The sequence below is a fragment of the Hyperolius riggenbachi genome, chromosome 3, assembly GCF_040937935.1.
Source record: "Hyperolius riggenbachi isolate aHypRig1 chromosome 3, aHypRig1.pri, whole genome shotgun sequence".
NCBI classification, from domain to species: Eukaryota; Metazoa; Chordata; class Amphibia; order Anura; family Hyperoliidae; genus Hyperolius; species Hyperolius riggenbachi.
Genome location: NC_090648.1, coordinates 87398374 through 87414912, shown reverse-complemented (window position 1 = coordinate 87414912; position 16539 = coordinate 87398374). Strand labels below are relative to the sequence as shown.

General features: G+C 45.6%; 1 long non-coding RNA gene across 1 annotated transcript in view; it reads left to right on the top strand.

Annotated features, from left to right (window-relative positions):
- The first annotated feature begins 4510 nt into the window (after window positions 1–4510).
- The window catches only part of LOC137562809 (uncharacterized), a 45838-nt gene continuing 33809 nt past the window's right edge, over window positions 4511–16539 (top strand). Inside the window, exon 1 of the long non-coding RNA XR_011030196.1 lies at window positions 4511–4609. This is a non-coding gene — a long non-coding RNA (uncharacterized lncRNA). The remainder of the gene's footprint in view (window positions 4610–16539) is intronic.

Genomic DNA, 16539 nt, shown 5'->3' with positions numbered 1-16539 from the left:
ACACTTCCTCCTCCAACCCGGAAGTAGAGATGGGCCGAACGGTTCGCCGGCGAACTTTGGGGGTTCGCGTTCGCCTGCATCAGGCGAACTTTTGCGGAAGTTCGATTCGCCCCATAATGCTGTATTGAGCAAAATTTTTAGCCTCCATTTCACTGTCAGCAGACATGTTATTGTCAAACACACTGCTTTCAGTGCTAGAGAACCCGCCCACCCTCCCTTCAAGCTAGGTCTTTTATACCATTTGACTCAGTTGTCTGGCTACACTAATTAGTTATGGGACAGCTGCTACACACTCTGCTAGGGAGATTTTAATTGGCCCTCCTCCCCTTCTACCTCCTACCGGAGGGAGGAGGGTCTCTTCTGCCAGGGAATTATACTATTTTAAAAACCAGTATACATCATACCATAGCTGGGAATACATACATGAGTATACATCATACCATAGCTGGGGATACATACATGAGTATACATCATACCATAGCTGGGAATCGAACCCAGATCTCACTGTGTGGTGGGCACATCACCCTAAGCACTGTACCACTACAGAAGTAAGTGAAGCTAGCCTAAAATTTTACATTTATGCTCAATGCAATAGAACCATTAGGTTGCTTAAAGGAGAACTGTAGTGAGAGGTATATGGAGGCTGCCATATTGATTTCCTTTTAAGCTATACCAGTTGCCTGGCAGCCCTGCTGATCTATTTGGCTGCAGTAATAATAATAATCCAAACATTTGTATAGTGCTTTTCTCCTGTCAGACTCAAAGCGCTCAAGAGCTGCAAGCCACAGGGACGCGCTCAAGAGGCCACCCTGCAGTGTTAGGGAGTCTTGCCTTGAACTCCTTACTGAATAGGTACTTGACCTAGCCAGGATTCAAACCCTGGTCTCCCATGTCGAAGGCAGAGCCCTTAACCAGTACACTATCCAGCCACTGTAGTGTGAATCACACCAGAAACAAGCATGCAGCTAATCTTGTCAGATCTTACAAAAATGTCAAACACCAGATCTGCTGCATGCTTGTTCAGGGTCTAGGGCTAAAAGTATTGGAGGCAGAGGATCTGCAGGATAGCCAGGTAACTGGTATTGCTTAAAAGGAAATCAATATGGTAGCCTCCATATACCTTTCACTACAGTTCTCCTTTAAGCAACCTAATGGTTCTATTGCATTGAGCATAAATGTAAAATTTTAGGCTACCTTCACTTACTTCTGTAGTGGTACAGTGCTTAGGGTGACGTGCCCACCACACAGTGAGATCTGGGTTCAATTCCCAGCTATGGTATGCAGGGACGGATCTAGACCAAGCTGTCCCAACTTGCGCCTGGGGCAAGGTCAGGTTTTGGCGCCTAAACTGCCATTCCCCATCCAAATTTTGCCGCCTTTTTAAGAATTCAGCAAACTGAGCCTGGGGCAAGAGACCCGCTTGCCCCCCCCTAGATCCGTCCCTGATGGTATGATCTGGTGTTTGACATTTTTGTAAGATCTGACAAGATTAGCTGCATGCTTGTTTCTGGTGTGATTCACACTACTGCAGCCAAATAGATCAGCAGGGCTGCCAGGCAACTGGTATAGCTTAAAAGGAAATCAATATGGCAGCCTCCATATACCTCTCACTACAGATCTCCTTTAAGCAACCTAATGGTTCTATTGCATTGAGCATGAATGCAAAATTTTAGGCTAGCTTCACTTACTTCTGTAGTGGTACAGTGCTTAGGGTGACATGCCCACCACACAGTGAGATCTGGGTTCAATTCCCAGCTATGGTATGATCTGGTGTTTGACATTTTTGTAAGATCTGACAAGATTAGCTGCATGTTTGTTTCTGGTGTGATTCACACTACTGCAGCCAAATAGATCAGCAGGGCTGCCAGGCAACTGGTATAGCTTAAAAGGAAATCAATATGGCAGCCTCCATATACCTCTCACTACAGTTCTCCTTTGGTTCTATTGCATTGAGCATAAATGTAAAATTTTAGACTAGCTTCACTTACTTCTGTAGTGGTACAGTGCTTAGGGTGACGTGCCCACCACACAGTGAGATCTAGGTTCAATTCCCAGCTATGGTATGATGTATACTCATGTATGTATCCCCAGCTATGGTATGATGTATACTCATGTATGTATTCCCAGCTATGGTATGATGTATACTGGTTTTTAAAATAGTATAATTCCCTGGCAGAAGAGACCCTCCTCCCTCTGGTAGGGGGGAGAAGGGAGGCCAATTAAAATCTCCCTAGCAGAGTGTGTAGCAGCTGTCCCATAAGTAATTAGTGTAGGCAGGCAAATGGTATAAAGGACCTTGCTTGGAGGAGGAGGAGGAGGGAGGGTGGGTGGGTCCTCCAGCAGTGATGTGTCTTTCACTCAATTAGGTGTGGCTCCAGGTATTAGAGCTTTTGAAACATGTTTTATATCATTTTTCCAGTTGATAGAATTTTTTTAAACTTTCAAAGTTCGCCTCCCCATTGAAGTCTATTGCGGTTCGCGAACTTTTTCGTGAACCGAACCTTTTGCGGAAGTTCGCGAACAGGGTTCGCGAACCTAAAATCGGAGGTTCGGCCCAACTCTACCCGGAAGGAGGAAGTGTTTGAAGTCACGCGAGCGCCGAGTGGAACGCATCCCCCGGGTGCAGGGGCTGCAGGCCCTATTGTTACGCCAGTGAATTGTATGTGTAGTACAGCTAAGAAATAGTAGTAGAAACAGTAGTAGCAAAAAAAAATCTCATATTGTTTCCAGTACAGGAAGATTTAAGAAACTTTAGTTGTTAGCTAAGCAAAAGAGCTTCTCTGAGCTCTCTACACAACTTAGGTCGGCTACAGTGCTGTTTTCTGAAGCACTTGTACATCAAAGAAACAGTGAATTACAACTACAGATAAGGTTTTACTGCAGGGAGGTTCAAAGGTCATTAGCCCGTCTCTATTTGATAGTTTGAAATACAGAGTGTACTTTGTAAACTGCAAATATTACAGAATGATGCAATGTTATTTAAAACCGCTATATAACTGAAAATAAAAGTATGAGACTCTTTTCTTTACTTCTAATGTTCTATTAATTATCTGTACTACACATACAATTCATTATATCAAAAAAAAAAAATTCTCTTTTCAGTGTCACTTTAATGTAAAGCCCTATGAACATTTCATGATCAGTGAGACGGTATAACTTCACAGTGTCATCAGCCAGTCTCTCTGACATTAAAGCGGAATGAAACCCAGCAATCCTTCTCTGCTCTAAAACATTATTTACAACATATTATATACAATCAGCATTTTTTTTTTACTAGAACAGCATTCAAAGGGTTAAACACAGAACAGAAAAGCTCAATGCCAGGAAAGCTGGACGCATCCGAACTGGAGATAATGTTATCTAGTGTTCAATTGTATCAAGTGAGGAATGTAAAGAAACACTTCTCTGACACTGCAGAGTCTCCTGAACAAAGACAGACAGTCAGAAAGTATTTCTGCTTATATTTCATCATGGAAAATAAACCAGTTATGAATAAAATGCAAAGTTGGCTCTCAAAGCAAAAAAAGTGTACTTTGGAAACTTGTAATTTCTAAATGAATAATAATACTTATGCACAAAAGCAAATATGATAACCGTATGGCATATAAAAAGTAGGAAAACTTGTTTTTATTGAGTATTATGTCAGGGTTTTATACCACTTTAAGCTGTAGTCACTCAGTCTTTGTATAATGGCAGCAATCACTTGGTGACTGTAAAATGCCAGTGGTCTTAGGGCCTGATGGTAGGAAATGTATTTTATAGGGAATGGATAAAAATATTGCTATAGGCCAACTTATTGTCCCATTTTACAACCGAGTACAGCTTTAGTTAATAAAGGGCCTGATTCATCAAGCTGTGCTGCTAAGCAGCGCAGCTTAATGTGAAGGAGCGCCTGCTTTGCTTCCCTTACATAGCAGTGCTGGCTTCTATGTAAGGAGTGTACCTTTCTTAGTTATGCACTTTGCTTACATAGCAACGCACGTAACTTTAACTGCGGGCGGTCCTGTGAAATATCGTTACCACTATGTAAATAAAAATAGTAGCGGCCGCAAGTGAAGTATTGTGGTAACGATACTTCACGGGACCGCCCGCAGTTAAAGTTACGCGCATTGCTATGTAAGCAAAGTGCATAACTAAGGAAGGCAGCGAGCGCTGCTATGTAAGGCAGGCAAACCGGGCACTCCTTCACATTTAGCTGCTCTGCTTTAGCAATCAGGCCCATAATGTCTTCATAATACTTTGCATTAGTCTTTTCTATAGCTGTCAACATTCAGAACTTTCACGCTTAAAGCTTAGTATCTTTTTCACAGATATTTTTCACACTTTTCAAAAAAGCTTACATGTATAAAAAGCAACAAAAAAGGAACCTGCCACTTTTGGTTTACGTAAACCAAAAAATACAGAAGTTAACTTGACATGCAAATCTGAGTAGAACAGATAAAAACAAAAGAAAACAAGTGAAGACGGCAAAATACGATTGATGCTATCAGGAGTCATCTACATACTGACAGAGCTCCTCAGGTCCATATAGAAAGCAGAACCAGAGGCCAATTATCCAGAATGAGACGTGCAAGGTGTTGGATGCTATACTGCCTCCTGCTGACAACAGGTAACAGACCACGTGTGTCTCTGGCAATCAGTCATGCTCATTATAATAATAATTGCAGTATTTGCATAGCGCCTTTCTCCAGTCGGACTCAAAGCGCTTGCGAGGCAGCAACTAGAGCGCACTCAGTAGGCAGTAGCAGTGTTAAGGTGGCCGCACACCATACAATTTTTTTAAATATCTGTTCAATTTAAGAATTGCAATCAATTTTTCTGGCCGATTGTAACGTGTCAAAAATATGACCAATGTACCACACACCTATGTTCAATTTTTTCCTCAATTATGATAAAAAATGATTGGAAACTCAGAGAAAAATGCTAGGGTGTGTATATTAATAAATAAACAATCCAACACACACCATACAATCTTTAGAAGAAATTGAAGAGAAATATCTGGCATTCCGGTTCGATTTAAATCGAAAAAAAGGGAAATCCGATCAGATTTTTCAGTCAAATGAAAAAAAAGCTTTCGATTTTTTCGAGAGATATGATCGTTTTTATCGAATTACTGTAAAATCAGATCATTTTATTGTATCGTGTGTGGCCACCTTTAAGGAGACTTGCCCAATAAACTCCTTACTGAAATAGGTGCTGGATTACTGAACAAGCAGAGCCGAGATTTGAACCCAGGTCTCCTGTGTCAGAGGCAGAGCCCTTAACCATTACACTTTCCACCAATATGAGTCCTTGGGGTTGATTTACTAAACTTGTCTAGTGCAACATATCTTCTTACTCTTTTTTTTCTAAATCTTTTAGTTTTTTTTCTAAAATAACTTTTAAGTGCTTTTTAATAGAGAAATAGTGTTGTGTAGTAGTAATTTAAATGGGATTAAAATAAATATGTTTTGATATCTAGCAAGAGGATGTGTGACATGAAACTCAACAAGCCCTCAAAAATTTATTCAAATTCAATATTTTTTTTTCTTAAATGCACTGATGGCCATAGACAGAGAGAGAGAGAGAGAGAGAGTGAGAGAGAGAGAGAGAGAGAGAGAGAGAGAGAGATGTAGAAATACAGATAGAGATCGGTAGATATAGAAATAAATGGACACACACACACACACAGATAAAGATTGCAGCAAGTGGGTTATATGTATAGATGGAAACACAGTCATAGATACAGGAGATTGATAGACAGACAGACATAGATAACGTCTTTCCCCTAAAATAAGACATCCTCTGAAAGTAAGCCCTAGCTTATATTTCAAACAACCTTGAAATATAAGACATCCCTGGAAAATAAGACCTAGCTACAGGGAAAAATGAATAGCAACGGCCGTCGCTGGGGTAATGTACACTGTTCAGACCCCCCACCCGAGTGCCCCTCCGCGTTGCGCCGTGCCACTGATTTACCTCCTCTACTCCGGCCCCCACTCCTCCAGAAAGTCGGATCCCCCCTGCGGGCTGCGGCTAGTGTTGTGTATCATTCAGTTGTCGGATCAGCGGTGAAGGCAGCTACGGTAAAGTTCTGCAGTAACAACGCCGCCCTCTACAGGAAGTAAACAGAGATCACTTCCTGTATACCGACTCTGTTACTTTAGCTGCCTTCACCGTTGATCTGACAACTGAATGATACACAGCATTAGCCGCAGCCAGCAGGGGGGATTCGACTTTCTGGAGGAGTGGGGGCCGGAGTAGAGGAGGTAAATCAGCGGCAGCAGCATCAGGGGAAAAGAGGGTACTCTGGGGGGGGGGGGGGTAAGGCTATATACTGGGGTGAGGAGGTCTGAGTATGTACTGGGGGGGGGGGGGTTAGGGCAGATCTAGCTGTATACTAGGGGGATAAGGCTATATACTTGTGTGATGGTGTCAGGGTATATACTGGGAAGGGCAGATCTGGATATGTACTAAAGGGGATCTGGCTACCCCGACAAAATATAAGACCCAGAAGCGTATCTAGAGGGGTGCAGGCATGGCTCATGCCATGGGTGTCACAGCAACATGGGCGCCATGCCTGCTCCTGTGCTGCGCTGCCATGCCTGCCCCTGTGCTGTGCCCCCATGCCTGCTCCTGTGCTGCGCTGCCATGCCTGCCCCTGTGCTGTGCCCCATGCCTGCCCATATTTCCAAAAAAGTAACTTCAGTAATATCCCAAGTCAAAAAAATACAGGCAACCATGACATATGTACACGAGAAAGGGTTTTGTTTTTAGAGGGGGCAGGGATGGGAGGGGGGTCTGACTGGGGGTGGGTTTAGAGAGGAAAGGTGGGTGCTCCGATGGGGGCACAATTTCAGTGTTTGCCATAGGTGCTATATTACCCAGATAAGCCCCTGATAAGACCTCCCCAAAAATAATCCCTAGCACATATTTTGAAGGAAAAAATAATATAAGACAGTGTCTTATTTTCATGGAAACACGGTAGATACATGAAGTTGGATAGATGAAAAAAAAATAGAAAGACATACATAGATGAGTAGATATAGAAATGCTAATGTATACATCCAGTATATGTATATATATATATATATATATATATAGAGAGAGAGAGAGAGAGAGAGAGAGAGAGAGAGAGAGAGAGAGAGAGAGAGAGAGAGAGAGAGAGAGAGAGAGAAAAACACATAGATGGATGGGTAGATAAATATATAGAGAGACACAAGCATAGATAGATAAGGTAGCCACACACTTGTCGATTTTCCAAGCAGATTCAATTACTGAAACAAAATCAGCCAGAAATCTACGCCCCCAAAATGCCCACACCATTGTAATTTCAATTGATTTTCTGCTCAAAATGATTGATTGGATGTAAAAGTTTGATTGATTGACAGAGCAGGATTGGAGGCAGGTCACTAGCCCATAGCATTGCACTGCATCCAGTGCAACCCTGCGGTTCAATTGACCTTTAATAGATTGAGAATCTGTGTGCAGAGTATGGATGGCATAGATCCCTTTCTCATCAGGTACTAGGGATGCTCATTTCCATTCTGTGGGATTGACGTTTCCACTTTTCCGATCGGCGGAAATCCGATTTAACACAACTTGTTAATTTTAGCCCAATCACAGAACTCGGAAGCATTGGACCAATCAAAATGGATTACCACTGTAATTTTTTTTTAATTTTCTGCATTCCCTGATGCAAAAATGACAAATACAATATTCCTCAGAAATCGGAAAAATAGAAAACCAGAAAAACAGAAATTGACATTGGTGGAAATCGGCGTTTTTGCAGAATCTGACATTTCAAACCATCCCTATCACATACAGATCAGAAAGGGATGTTTTTGGCACATGGGGGGGGGGGGGGGGGCAGTCTGCTAGTTGGGATGAGCAGGCAAAATTTCCTAACTTCAAGGAAACATCCAAGCACAAAAAAAAAAATCCACTTACCTGGGGCTTCCTCCAGCCCCTGGCTGCCGTCCTGTGCCCTCACCGCAGCTCCAGTGGCTCCCGGTGTCCTCTGCTGCAGAAGCCAACCTCGCCAGGTCGGCTTCCGGGTCGGCTTCCTGGTCGGCTTCCTGTGTGCTCCACGGCGCGGGTCACGTGGTCCGGCTGACGTCATCAGGTCTGTACAGCACAGTATAGACCTGATGACATCAGCCGGACCACGTGGAGCGCACAGGAAGCCGACCTGGCGAGATCAGCTTCTGCAGCGGAGGACACTGGGAGCCACTTGAGCTGCGGCGAGGGCACAGGACGGCAGCCAGGAGCTGGAGGAAGCCCCAGGTAAGTGGATTTTGTTTTGTTTTTTTGTGCTTGGACCTTCCCTTTAATTTCAGCAGACAAAATTTGATATTTATTTGCATTTCCATTTATGTCTATGGGCCGATCGTCATGGTTGAATTGCAAATTTCTCATACATATTAGTGACATTTATGCATATATGTACATCATCTGACAAAAGCAATGATGGATAAAGATAGTAGGCAAGGTAGTAGCTTCGGCTGACCATCCTGATGGTCCTTTTGGCAATTTGAGGTTGTAGGCGGGACAGAGAAAGTGGGTAATGGGCCCACTGAAACCCATTAGGCCCCAGGCACCTGCCTAGGTTGCCTTGTGGATGATCCTGCTCTGTGAAAACTGGTCTGACCGGACGAGGGGCAGCGAACACTGATACATACACTGCTCACTGCCCCTATTTATCAGTGTTCATTGGGTTTATTTTTACAGTGACAATCAATTCTAGTTTAGTTTCGGTCCCCAGCCCTTAGAAATTACTTTGGAAGGGGAGGTAGAGCATCCATTTACAATATTGTTAATAATGATAAAATAGTACCTGGAGTAGAAATTCGTTTTCCATTCTCCTACAGCACTTGTCTGTTTAAGTCTGATTTCTTAACATTATGGTTTGTGATCCATGGAACACCAGTTCAATACACATATCTTAAAAGAGCACCATCTAGTGCTAAAAAATAATACTGTGTATTATTATATTAAGGTAGGCAAGACAAATAACTTTTATATTGCGCTTTTGTCCCGGAGGACTCAAACTGCTTGAGCTGCAGCCACTAGAGCACACTCAGTAGGCACTAGAGTTGGGCCGAACCTCCGATTTTAGGTTCGCGAACCGGGTTCGCGAACTTCCGCGGAACGTTTGGTTCTTGGAAAAGTTCGCGAACCGCAATAGACTTCAATGGGGATGCGAACTTTGAAAAAAAAAAATAATTATGCTGGCCACAAAAGTGATGGAAAAGATGTTTCAAGGGGTCTAACACCTGGAGGGGGGCATGGCGGAGTGGGATACATGCCAAAAGTCCCCGGGAAAAATCTGGATTTGACGCAAAGCAGCGTTTTAAGGGCAGAAATCACATTGAATGCTAAATGACAGGCCTAAAGTGCTTTAAAACATCTTGCATGTGTATCAGGGCCGGATTACTGACCAGGCAACAAAAGCAGTCGCTTGGGGCCCCATTCAGAGTCAAAGGGGCCCCATTAGCACATAAACCAGCCCTTGCCATCCTGTCAGCAGTGGTTGGATGGTATAATGGTTAAAGGGACTCTGAGCAGTGCAGTAACTATGGAAAGATGCATATCATTTTAAAGCTCTCTTTCTCCTCTTTCCAATGATATATAAACAGCTGCTCTATGCCTTTTAGTTTTCGATATTTTCGCGATTGAAATCGCGGCCACAGGACGACTTTTCTCCAAAGTCAGCGGTGGCTGGATGGTATAATGGTTAAAGGGACTCTGAGCAGTGCAGTAGCTATGGAAAGATTCATATCATTTTAAAGCTCTCTTTCTCCTCTTTCCAATGATATATAAACAGCTGCTCTATGCCTTTTAGTTTTCGATATTTTCGCGATTGAAATCGCGGCCACAGGACGACTTTTCTCCAAAGTCAGCGGTGGCTGGATGGTATAATGGTTAAAGGGACTCTGAGCAGTGCAGTAACTATGGAAAGATTCATATCATTTTAAAACTCTCTTTCTCCTCTTTCCAATGATATATAAACAGCTGCTCTATGCCTTTTAGTTTTCGATATTTTCGCGATCGAAATCGCGGCCACAGGACGACTTTTCTCCAAAGTTGGCAGCTCGATTCAGCACAATGCAATGAAATATAAGGAACCCAGGGGGATATAATTTACAAACATCATGCTGGTAGGTGTGAGGATGTAATGAATTAGTTGTGGGTATGCTTAAAGGCATATCCACAGGTACTGCTTGGAGTCCCTTTAAGGGCTCTGCCGCTGACACAGGAGACCAGGGTTCGAGTCTCAGCTCTGCCTGTTCAGTAAGCCAGCACCTATTCAGTAGGAGACCGTAGGCAAGTCTCTCTAACACTGCTACTGCCCAGGGGCGTAGCAATAGGCCCTGCAGCGCCTGCGCCCGCGGGGGGGGCCCGGCCCCCCCCCTGGGGCCCGCTCGGGGCCGTTTTTTGGGGGCTGGAGGGGTGGCAGCATGAGGGGAAAGCCTTGCCCACAGTCGGCGGGGAGAGGGGAAGTTCCCCCCTCTCCCTCACCTCGGGGCTCTCCCCTCTGCGCTCCCCTCCAGCTAGTTAGTGTGTGGGCAAAGGCCAGCGGGCAGCGAGCGGCGGGCAGATACATACCTTCTTCCGTGCGTTCCATCGGAGACTTCTCGCTCTAGCGGCTGACATCACTTCCGCTTCCGGAAGTGACGTCAGCCGCTAGAGCGAGAAGGCGGCGATGGAACGCAAGGAAGAAGGTATGTATTTGCCCGCCGCTCGCTGGCCACTGGCCTTTGCCCACACACTAACTAGCTGGAGGGGAGCGCAGAGGGGAGAGCCCCGAGGTGAGTGAGAGGGGGGAACTTCCCCTCTCCCCGCCGACTGTGGGCAAGGCTTTCCCCTCATGCTGCCACCCCTCCAGCACCCAAAAACCGGCCACGAGCGGGCCCCAGGGGGGGAGGGGGCCCGCTCTGAAAATCTGCAGGGGGGCCCGGTGGGGCCTAGTTACGCCCCTGCTACTGCCTATAGGGCGTGTCCTAGTGGCTGCAGCTCTGGCGCTTTGAGTCCACCAGGAGAAAAGCGCGATATAAATGTTATTTGTCTTGTCTTGTCAAATGATGCCGTGCGCTGCTGATTGTTTTCAGAGCCAGGCTCTCCTCCTAGGTCCCCCTCCTGCTACTGTGCGCTCTGCCGCTGCCCACTCCACCCTCCCTTCCCACAGAGAACCACAGCTGCAGCAAGAATGATAGCAGCAGATGGCAAACGCTCACTCACCTATCCATGATCCAAGCAATAGAGATCCCGTCATCTGAAACCCATCTGTCTCTTCTACAGTGCAGCCGCTCGCTCTGAACTTCCTGATTCTCAGATCAGACATAAAGTAGGAAGTAGTAATAGTAGTAGTAACAGAGCGGCAGCACTCTAGAGGAGACAGATGGGCTCCGGATGACGGGACCTCTATTGCTTGGATCGCAATAGGTGAATGTGATTCATCTGGTGCTGTCATTCTCCCCGCTGCGGCTGCCTTCTCTGCTGGACTATCGTATTCACTGGGATGGAGGCTGCATGGTGGCTGTCTAGTTTGGGAGGAAATTGGTTGTTCGGTGGTGAGAGTGGTTATGTAATTCTGTCTGGGTAACGGCTTCCGGTTTGGCGGTGTCCAGAGCTTTCTGCTATTGCCAGGCTGGAGATGCAGGGGGAAAGTGCTGCTGCTGTGATATCTGACGCCCTCTTCACAGGGGTGCCCCAGCCCCTGAGTGCAAATGTCCCAGCCATTCATCTCTCACTCTGCATTTTGCCGCTGCTATTCCCTGCATTGTGCACCCACAGAGGAAAGCGGGCTGTTGCCCAAAGCAACCAGTAGCTCGGCTGCCCCGGTGTGTGCGGCATGTTGCTGTGCAGCTGCATCTTCTGATTCTATTACGACATGATGGGGGGGCCCAAATCAGTTACTTTGCTTAGGGCCCCATTTAGCCTTAATCCGGCTCTGATGTGTATACATCAATCAGGTAGTGTAATTAAGGTACTGCTTCACACTGACACACCAAACTCACCGTGTAACGCACCGCAAACAGCTGTTTGTGTAGTGACGGCCGTGCTGGACTGGTGCGCACCATGGCGAGAGTGCAGGTTTTGGTGGCTTTACAGCCCATATGGTCGCCTGGCTGATGTAGCTGAATGACAGAACAGTGACTGTCCAGCTGATCAAATTTGGTCTGACCACAATGAAGCAACGACCTTATTATCTTTTGTGTGCCCCCCGAGACACTCATCTAGGCGCCGGTCATTGCTTCATTGTGATACGCAAGCCCCTTCACCACGGCAAGGTAATGATCACGAAGGGGAATGGGCGCATGTACATGCCTTTTCTTTTGTTGTTGCAGCTGCCCGCAGTGCAGCCAGAAAAATTAGGCAGTCATGTACACGCACCAGAAAAATTATTACAGCGGCCGCTGCTAGCAGCGGCCTTAAAAATTCAGCAATCCGCCTGGAGTCCCGGACCCTGTTGGTGGTGGCAGAGAAGGTATGCAGTGGTGGGTTCACAGTACAGGTATGCAGTGGTGGGTTCACAGAACAGGTATGCAGTGGCGGGTTCACAGAACAGGTATGCAGTGGCAGGTTCACTGAACACAACAGGTATGCAGTGGCGGGTTCACTGAACAGGTATACAGTGGCGGGTCCACTGAACAGAACAGGTATGCAGTGGCGGGTTCACTGAACACAACAGGTATGTAGTGGTGGGTTCACTGAACAGGTATGCAGTGGTGGGTTCACAGAACAGGTATGCAGTGGTGGGTTCACAGAACAGGTATGCAGTGGCAGGTTCACAGAACAGGTATGCAGTGGTGGGTTCACAGAACAGGTATGCAGTGGCAGGTTCACTGAACAGGTATGCAGTGGTGGGTTCACTGAACAGGTATGCAGTGGTGGGTTCAATGAACAGGTATGCAGTGGTGGGTTCACAGTACAGGTATGCAGTGGTGGGTTCACAGAACAGGTATGCAGTGGTGGGTTCACAGTACAGGTATGCAGTGGTGGGTTCACAGAACAGGTATGCAGCCAGGAACAAGCTAAGCCTAACTAATCTTTCCCTATGAGAGACAGTCTGCAGCAGCTCGCCCTACTCTCACTAATGCAGGCACACGAGTGACCGTAATGGCCGCCGCTGCCTGCCTTATAAAAGGAGGGTGGGGCTCCAGGGGCTAGTGTAGTTTAATTGGCTACACTGGGCCTGCTGACTGTGATGTAGAGGGTCAAAGTTGACCCTCCATGGTGCATTATGGGGCGAACCGAACTTCCGCAAACGTTCGCCTGCGGGATGCGAACGCGAACCACGGAAGTTTGCATGGAACCGTTCGCAGGCGAACCGTTCGGCCCAACTCTAGTAGGCACTAACAGTGTTAGGGAGTCCAAGGTCTCCTTACTGAACAGGTGCAGGATTAGTGAGCAGATAGAGCTGAGATTTGAACCCAGAGCCCCTTAACCATTGCACTTTCCAGCCTTTTTAAAGTGGACCTGAAATGAGAAATGCACCTTGCATGTATGTAGAGACTTTAGCCTGTTTAATTCCCCCTCCTTTGCTTATAATAACTAGCTGTAATCTGATCTCTCCCCCTGTGTCACATGCCTATGGCAGAGAAGACAGACAAGCCCATTTGAAAGCACTGGTTGTGGATATTAACAGTATATCTGCTTCCATGAAACAGGAAGTAGAAACAATGCTTATTTATTCAAAATTTGTACCAGTTGTAACAAAGAAATGTTTTTTGTTTGAAGGTTATTATGCTGTTGTGTATCTTTTAGAGCAGAGAGGACTTCTGAGTCCAGGTCCGCTTTACCAGTTATGGATAAGTAGCAGGAGTGATGTGGAACGCTTCATTTGCCGTGAAACATGATATGCTGATAGATGCTTAAATAACAGCAGTGAGGAGCAAACCAGGGAGGGAAGAGCAGCATAGTGCATACATACAGTACCTGCAGTAAGGAGTCAGGGAAGGAAACCAGGGATGAGATGCAGAAAAATATGGCAAGTGCTCAGGGGAAGGGAATCTGGCATGATCGGTGCAGCAGGTTTAGGAAAACTGGCGAAGAGCATTAAGAGAAAATTGAATGATCAGGGCTTAAATATCCTCAGAAGAGGTGGGTGGGCGCGAGAGGGATGAAAGGGCAGACGGGGGTATATTTTTCAAATGTACGCATTTGAGCAAGCATTTAACAATCATGTTTCAGCAATGCACCATAATTTAAGCCTTGAAGTTGTATAGTGTGGCCATGCACCATATTTTAACCTTCATGCCAGTATTACAGCTTTTGCCATTGACTTCAATGGCAGCACCATAATTTTCGGTTAGGCTGTGGGCCATTTTTATCTGTTTTGCTGGAAGCTGCACTCAGTGCCCTTTCTAGCCTTTTGTCACCCCAGGCAAGAAGTCCTGTGTAAGGGGGATAGAGGGAAGCAAAAGGTGACAAAGGGATGCACACTATCTGGACCTTGTGATGTCTGCTCTCCCGGGACCAGCAATGATGCGTCTGCTCTGGACACAGAATTTCCTGCTGCACACACGCAGCAAAAGCAGATGATTGAACAGCCATGGGAGGTGGGGCTTAGTTTGGGATGGGGCTTAGTTTTGGGGGTGGGGTTTGGCAGGACGTATAGCACTCTAAGCAATGGCCTGGAATACTTTTCGCCACAGCTCCAGTGTTTCCGCTGTCCTCCATGGCTGCTCGTGAAGCTCGCCGACCAGGCGGCACAGTACACGACGATGACGGAGCGGTTGTTACATAGTTACAAAGTTATTTTGGTTGAAAAAAGACATACGTCCATCGAGTTCAACCAGTACAAAGTACAACTCCAGCCTGCTCCCTCACATATCCCTGTTGATCCAGAGGAAGGTGAAAAACCCTTACAAGGCATGGTCCTATTAGCCCCAAAAGGGAAAAATTCCTTCCCGACTCCAGATGGCAATCAGATAAAATCCCTGGATCAACATCATTAGGCATTACCTAGTAATTGTAGCCATGGATGTCTTTCAACGCAAGGAAAGCATCTAAGCCCCCTTTAAATACAGGTATAGAGTTTGCCATAACGACTTCCTGTAGCAATGCATTCCATATCTTAATCACTCTTACTGTAAAGAACCCTTTCCTAAATAAATGGCTAAAACGTTTTTCCTCCATGCGCAGATCATGTCCTCTAGTCCTTTGAGAAGGCCTAGGGACAAAAAGCTCATCCGCCAAGCTATTATATTGCCCTCTGATGTATTTATACATGTTAATTAGATCTCCTCTAAGGCGTCTTTTCTCTAGACTAAATAAACCCAGTTTATCTAACCTTTCTTGGTAAGCGAAACCTTCCATCCCACGTATCAATTTTGTTGCTCGTCTCTGCACCTGCTCTAAGACTGCAATATCTTTCCTGTAATGTGGTGCCCAGAACTGAATTCCATATTCCAGATGTGGCCTTACTAGAGAGTTAAACAGGGGCAACATTATGCTAGCATCTCGAGTTTTTATTTCCCTTTTCATGCATCCCAATATTTTGTTAGCTTTAGCTGCAGCGGCTTGGCATTGAGTACGATTATTTAACTTGTTGTCGATGAGTACTCGTAAGTCCTTCTCCAAGTTTGATGTCCCCAACTGTATCCCATTTATTTTGTATGGTGCTAGACCATTGGTACGACCAAAATGCATGACTTTACATTTTTCAACATTGAATTTCATCTGCCATGTATGTGCCCATACAGCCATCCTATCCAGATCCTGTTGCAATATGACACTATCTTCCTGAGAGTTGATGATTCTGCACAATTTTGTATCATCTGCAAAAATAGCAACATTGCTCACTACTGCATCTACTAGGTAATAAATAAATTGAAGAGCACTGGACCCAGTACAGACCCCTGTGGGACCCCAATGCTAACAGTCTCCCATTTTGAGTACGATCCATTGACCACAACTCTTTGTTTTCTGTCCATTAGCCAGTTCCCTATCCATGCACACAGACTGTTCCCCAGTCCTTGCATCCTCAACTTTTGCACCAGACTTTAGTGGGGAACAGTGTCGAACAGTGTTGTGTGCGGCTGGCCACGTGCCCCCTCACATGCACAGAAGCACCGAGCCGCTGAGAGGTCGGTGAGCTTCACGGGTGGCCAGGAGGACAGCGGGGAACACCAGAGCTGCAAGAAGCCCCAGGTATGTAAAGCTTGCTTTTTGTGTAACCTCTGAACTCCTTTAAGGGGAAAAAACTCTTAGTGATTAATTAGTTAAAAGAGGAACTACAATGAAAATAATGTAATAAAAAAAGTGCTTCATTTTTACAATAATTATGTATAAATGATTTAGTCAATGTTTGCCCATTGTAAAATCTTTCATCTCCCTGATTTACATTCTGACATTTATCACATGGTGACATTTTTACTGCTGGCAGGTGATGTCAGTGGAAGGAGTTACGGCTTGCTTTTTTGGCAGTTGGAATCAGCTGTAAACAGCCGTTTCCCACAATGCAATTAGGTTCACAGACAGGAAACTGTCAGGACCATGGTCCTGACATCACACTGTGAGAGGGATTTCACCACAATATCAGCCATACAGACC